Source organism: Pinus tabuliformis, chromosome 9 (assembly GCF_031772625.1).
Source record: "Pinus tabuliformis cultivar Carrire ecotype Pingquan chromosome 9, CPIR1, whole genome shotgun sequence".
NCBI classification, from domain to species: domain Eukaryota; kingdom Viridiplantae; phylum Streptophyta; class Pinopsida; order Pinales; family Pinaceae; genus Pinus; species Pinus tabuliformis.
In genome coordinates, this window is record NC_142307.1 from 1925050409 (window position 1) to 1925057298 (window position 6890).

Sequence of the window (6890 nt, forward strand, 5' to 3'; positions counted from 1 at the left end):
TTTGCCTTGTGTGTGCAATAGAACACCTGGTGATAAGTGGAGGACAAGTTCTTTGATATTTATACCATAGAACGAAATGAAGGCAAAATACCGCATACAAGGTAATGATGCTTATGAAATCGTTCTGGAACCTCCATAATGAAGTTCCATATGGTTTTTCTTTCCATCATTGATGGATTATTATTGGTGGTAGGTAGAAGGAATAGGGGAATAACTACTCTATTATGATTATCTTGTTTTATGTAAGAAGTAGTACTTCTACAGAGTATGTTACATTACTCGACGATTAAAAAATTTAATGATATCAAGGATGAAGTTAAGGCATGGAAGTTTGGAGGGTTTTGTTCGAATGATTGTGTTAGTCATCTTTGGGATTATAGATACACAAAATGCCTTTGTTTATCATGTTGTTATCCCATGAAGTGTTCATCCATTTATTTTACTTGGATATTTAGAGTGAATCCTTGTCAATAACATGCCTTTAGAGGATTCCAGACTACTTTACTATTAGTTTCAGTGACTACATTGTAATGGATTCAAGAATTTAAAAGCAATTAGCAACATGCTCTTCAGCCAAGATAGTTATTCTCTCGTGATACTTTCTCTTACCCTTGAGTCCATCAGCCTTTCACTGGGTGGCACTGTAAACAAGTTTTGGTAACTTTTTCCTCAGATATTTTGGAATGCAGTGTGATGGGTTAAAGAATATGGAGAAGTTGAGAGTCTGAATTAACCATATATTACATCTCTTACTAGTCCATGCATAAGAAGATCAATTTATGTTTCCCGTGATTTTTAAGAGCATTATCTTCTTTAAGAAGTATAAAATAAACAGTAAGCAGGATTTGCAATAAGTCCAAGAGACAACCACAAACACACGAAATATTCAACAAGATTTCCTTCCATCAAATTATAAGCAAGGATCATCTAACAATTGTTAATCGTCAAATTTCTGTGTCAGTGACTCTGGTATCAGAGATTCAGACTAGATGTAATTAGCTATCAATGTAGTATGGATTTATGAGACGCAGCTCGGGTAGTTTGCTCCATGTTCATTTGGGCTAAGAAAACTTAATTTTCAGTTTTGGATCCTTGCAGTTGCCTTCAAATTAGAGATGCATAGATACCATTCTTTTTCAACAATTCCTCATGAGTACCACTTTCAACATTTTGACCACCTGACACAATTGCCACAGTAGTTTCACTTTAGACTACTGAAAGTCGATGTGCTATAACTAAAACCATATGTCCTTTCATCAATTGCTCCATGGCATCCTAATTAAATACAATCAAGGGCATTATTAAGGAAGAAAATAAGATCAGATGAAAAATCAAGAGTAATAGAAGAACAAAGAGGCTATCATGGTTCGGGTCATGGTATCACCTGAACCAGGTATTAACTCTCTGCATCCAAAGCACTCGTAGCTTCATCCAAAAGAAGTACACGAGGATTCCTCAGTAATGCACTTTCTATTCCAATCCACTGTTTTTGACCCCCTGACAACTTCACGCCATGCTCAACAACAAGTGTATTGTACCCTTCCAGAAAATTTGATACAAACTCATGGGCATTGGCTATTCTCTGTAACTTTTCAGTCAAAAGTGGACAATGTTTCAAATTTAGGAGAATCCCATATTCATTGAAATAGTCAAATGAAGCAACTAATTGTACTCTCAATTTGACAATACAAGTCGCATGTTTTTAGTTCAAATTTAACTAGATTTAAAACATCTCTAAAGGTTTTTGAAACGTACAGCAGCATTTTCAATGTCAACAGTGCTAGCTCCGCCTTTCAGTCCATATAGAATATTGTCTACTACTGAGCAGTTGAAAAGAACAGGTTCCTAGCTCACAATACTTACTTGCAAAATTTTCCAGTTGGTTTTAAATGAGTGCATGAAAATCAACTTTGCTTCCAGGCTAGTACTTTCCCTTGAAAAATTGAGTATAGTAAACATGAAAAGGGATTGCCACTTGTCTATATCTTCTAAAAATGCCTAATTATAGTAGGCACTCGCATTAACAGGTGTAATAGATGAACAAATATTAGATAATATTGACACATCGTTGACTGTTGATTCGAAACATGGTGCACCTCCTGGCTCATCAAACAAGTCTATAGTCATTGCCTGCAACCTAGCAGTGCCTCCACACAGTCGTGGTTGATGCCTAGATGACAAAAAAAATACATTCTTTAAACTTGTCCGCTCTCAAAAATTTCAAATACTCCATTGGACCCAAATTTAATAGAACCCAAAATCGGAATTACCTGTACTCCCATGGACCCAAATTTAGCAAATTCCCAAAACAAAACCAGATTATATGCATGGCTCATCCAAGGAGAGTCAAGATGGTTGCACAGTAAATCAGGAGGGAGATAACAGATTCAAGGAGAAAAAATGGTTCCTTAAACCCCAAATATCAATCTGAAAAATCAACAAAATCAACAAACACCGTAAGGGAGAAATGCAGTGTCATTGCAAAACTAGATATTCATTTCAATAGATTTATTTTGCAATGGGGATTCATCTACACTTCAGGTCAGGTTTATCAAATAGGGCTTATATATCTACTATTTAAAAATATACCTTGCCTATTAGTTATCCAACCTGGCAGTCATATGAAGTTATTCAGAAGAATGCTAGAACACATCCATCTTAACATTGAAATTGTTGCATCAAGGAATTTGATAGCGTTAACCACATCATAGATCATGCATTAATATGGATTTGAGTAATTATACTAAATTATTCACTCCTAGATACATGCCATCTTAGTATTTCCACGAGTGTTGAGAAATACTAGAAGATAAAAGGCCGAGAAAGCAAGCCCTGCTGCTCCTGCTGTGAGGCAAACATAATTGAAGTTGTACAATTGTTTGTTTAGTGGAATACAGTTATAATCTATATAAGTTATTTGAAACATAGGCCTTATGACTCGCAAGGTCAATACAAATTAAAATCTTATTCTATTCTGCATTTCCATACGATGCAACATAGGCCTGATATCACCCTCGAGATCATGGTTTATTGCATCATCAATGAAAATAAGACATCGATTTGAAGAATAAGGTACTAAATTTTTGACAACATGTTATTCTCGACAATGTCATGGCCTATTCTGTGTGCCAATTTGCATACAATCTCTTTGCTTTTTCCAAGGAGTGATTTTCTTCACAACATATCTCCCTGTGGGTGTCCTTAGTTCAAGTTTGGTATCATTGGTGCACACAAAAACAAGTTTTCACCAGTGTAATTATATAATGAGCTAGTGATAACAAGGATCTTCCTATATGATTCATGGAATTAACAAAGTGAGTGTTTCCAAGATTTTGATACTCAATGGAGACGTTGTGGGTGCATATTGTTCTACAACATTCCCATCTTTGTCCACCGGAAACTTAGTGAAGTTCCAATTTATTCCATTACCAAAAAGCCCACCTTTGCTTAACTTCAAGAACTTATAGAGAAGAGCTGCATTGCTACCATTAACTTCGACGTACATCACAGAATTTCCACTTAACACCTAGGAGCCAATGAAGCAACCAGATGGACTTGTTAAGTTTAAACTTTAAATGAATCCTCTAGCATAATGAGAGAAGAAATCCAAGATGGTATAAAGATCAGAGGAGGCTGTTAGATTAATAGTTAATAGTTAAGAAAAAGTTAATGGTTAGAGTTTCTTGCTGCTGGACAATTTCTTGATGGCTTAAGGGTTTCTCAATGGTTTCTCCAAAAGAGCATTTATCTTATAGGTATTTTGAGTGTTGAACGTGAAATATCATTTTTGGTAGATGGACCCTTCAAGGAAACCAACAATATTTACTACAGGGAAAGTTCTTGCATGTTCTTTCAGAAAACTCATGTTCATTTCTATGCGGGAGAGACCACTAGTGGATTCTGATATTTTGGCTGCCCTCGGCTGTGAATGTTTTATATGAAAACAAAATACTGCATAGAAGGTAATGAGGCTTGTGCAATCTTTCTAGAACCTCCACAATGAAGTTCCAGATGGTTTTTCTTTCCATCACTGATGGATTATTATTGGTGGTAGGCAAAAGGAATAGGGGAATAACTACTCTATTATGATTATCTTGTTTTATGTAAGAAGTAGTACTTTTACAGAGTATGTTACATGACTCGACGATTAAACAATTTAATGATATTAAGGACGAAGTTAAGGCATGGAAGTTTGGAGGGTTTTGTTCGATTCATTGTGTTAGTCATCTTTGGGATTATTGCTACACAAAAATGCCTTGGTTTATCATGTTGTTATCCCACGAAGTGTTCATTTTATTTTACTTGGATATTCAGAGTGAATCCTTGTCAATAAAAAACAAGAGGTGACATGTATTTCTCGTAGAGAATCTGGGTTACCAAGATATTATTCGGACTGCCAATCTTTTTGTACATTGATATTATGAATAATATTTGGCCTTGCTTAAAGCAATGACGTATTTCTCCCTTGAAATATGAATGTACAAAATGCTTATCTCTATTGTTCAAGTTTTTAAATTTTTTTGGAGAAAGAAATGTATATTTTACTTGTCAAGTTTTTCAAAAAGTTGAATTTTGAAAGATTTATGGGAAGTACTTGAACTTTTTACAACTGTTATCTCCTATTTGCTTCTCGTCATATTGTTATGCCTTCTCTTTCTCTTTTTCTTTTCCCCATTTCATTCTCCTCTATTTTCTATTTTCTTCTCGTCATATTGTTCTGCCTTCTCTGTCTCTATTTTTCTTTTCCCCCATTTCATTCTCCTCTGTTTTCTATTTTCTTTGTGACCAAATTTTTAGAATAGTTTGAAATATTGTATTATTTTGTATTTACCAAGCATTTAACTGGATTTCAAATTCTTAGAATATTTTGAAATATTATATATTTAGAAAAATAAATTCCTCACTGCATTTACGAATTCCAAATTCTTAGAATATTTTGAAATATTATATATTTAAAAAAAATAATTCCATGACGGAAACTATTATATAAACCACCCATTTCTGCAGATACACAGATGACCAAAATTTTAGAATATTTGTGCAGATTAAATATCTCAAATTCTGAAAAGTTGTCCTAGAAGTTCTCTCCCGAGGAAGGAGATAGTTTCAGATTTGTTGATAGGAATAAAACTTGATCTTAGGAGAGATTATATCAGAAATATTCATGCGACACTAAAAATATCCAAAATATAATTAATACAACCGATCAAAACTCCATGCTCTGCTAAAATCAAGTTATGGAACACTTTCAGGTACTAAGATTGTTGAACATGTTGATTCTCATTGTCATAATTATAAAGAAAAACCAGCTACATCAAACCTATAAACCAGATCGCTCTTCGTTAACCAACCATTTTCGTCACGTCTTAGCCTTGCCAGTACAACATTTGATTGAATCTATTCACTCGCTCACTAGCTTATTGCATAATATCACAGCTTGTACCGAATACGCTGCCACTTTTTTTGGTTTCCTGTCAGCACTGTTGTCCTCTTTAAACCTTCCTCTCGATATATAAGAATCTGTCTAACAAAGGTGGGAAAATTTGCATTCATTAACAATTAAAGAGCATTACTTATTATATTTTAGTAGAAAAAATTTATACGAAAAAAGTTAAATTATTGTTTCTGAGGTGGACTTTTTTGCTTTGGTACATTTCTTATCTATTTTATGATACTAGGCTATTTTTTGAAAATCTAAAAAGGAAAATTACATTATGTTCATTGAAATTGATGAATTCAAAAGTTTAAGGAATTTGTTTGAATTTAACTCGTTTTATTGAATTATATCATTTCAATTAGAAGAAAAGTATAGATATCTGTTTGCATTTGTTACTTTACTTATTTTTCAACTTCTTTTAACCCTCATAACATACTTTAACATTCTTGACCCAAGAATGTATTTAAAGTCTCACTTTGTTATTAACTAATTATGGGTTGGTATAATGTAAGTGATTTCTCTTTACCTTCAAACTTTGAAGGAAATTTTGTCTACTAATTTTTATTTAGTAATTTTCTGTATCTCATGATTCTTCTCAAAAGTATAAAAGTATAACGTAAGTTATTTCTCTTTATCTTCAAGCTTTGAATGAATTTTTGTTTACTAAATTTTATTCAGTGATTTTCTATATCTCATGATTCTTCTCAAATTTATGCCTTACGACCTTTCCTTTGCAACATTTGGTGTAAATGATAGTTTAAATACTTATAAATGAAAAAGTTGTGAAAAGAACACTGACTTCTTTGGTTATATTACTCTAATAGTCTTTAATTGCTTCCATAGAACGTTGGAGTGTATATCACTCTTACATTTTAGTTATTAAATTCAAAGATATTTATGACTAATAATTCTTTGAACAATTTCTATAAAATGGTATATAGTATCTATATGTTGGCTTTTCTCATGAAAGACATGATTTTTGGATAGTGTCATGGTCAAGTTGTTGCTGCAGTATATAGGGGTTAATTTTACTTATTCTTAATAAATATTATTAAGATATATGTGCAACTCTAATGTTTGGTGGATTATTATTGTTTGGTTGGATTATTATTGTTTCTCCTGCTATAAATTTTAACTTTATTATTAATGAAAGTATCATAATGGTTTTTTTTAATATGGTGTTTGTGAAATTAACCCTTAACCATAGAGAAAAAATATCATGAAATTTTATTTCTCTCATATAAATTATTTTCCAAATCAGTGTGACTAATCAAAAAATCATTCTTTGTGCTTGAATCTATATCTCTTTTTTCTTTGCAATGTATCCGAGAGTTTTTTTCCCATATTTCCAATGTGTGTCTTCATGTTTCTCCATAAATATGCAAATCAGGCTAATTTCATACATGAGATTTGGTTTCGTAATTGTAAGATACCTGAGAGTACTAACTAATAT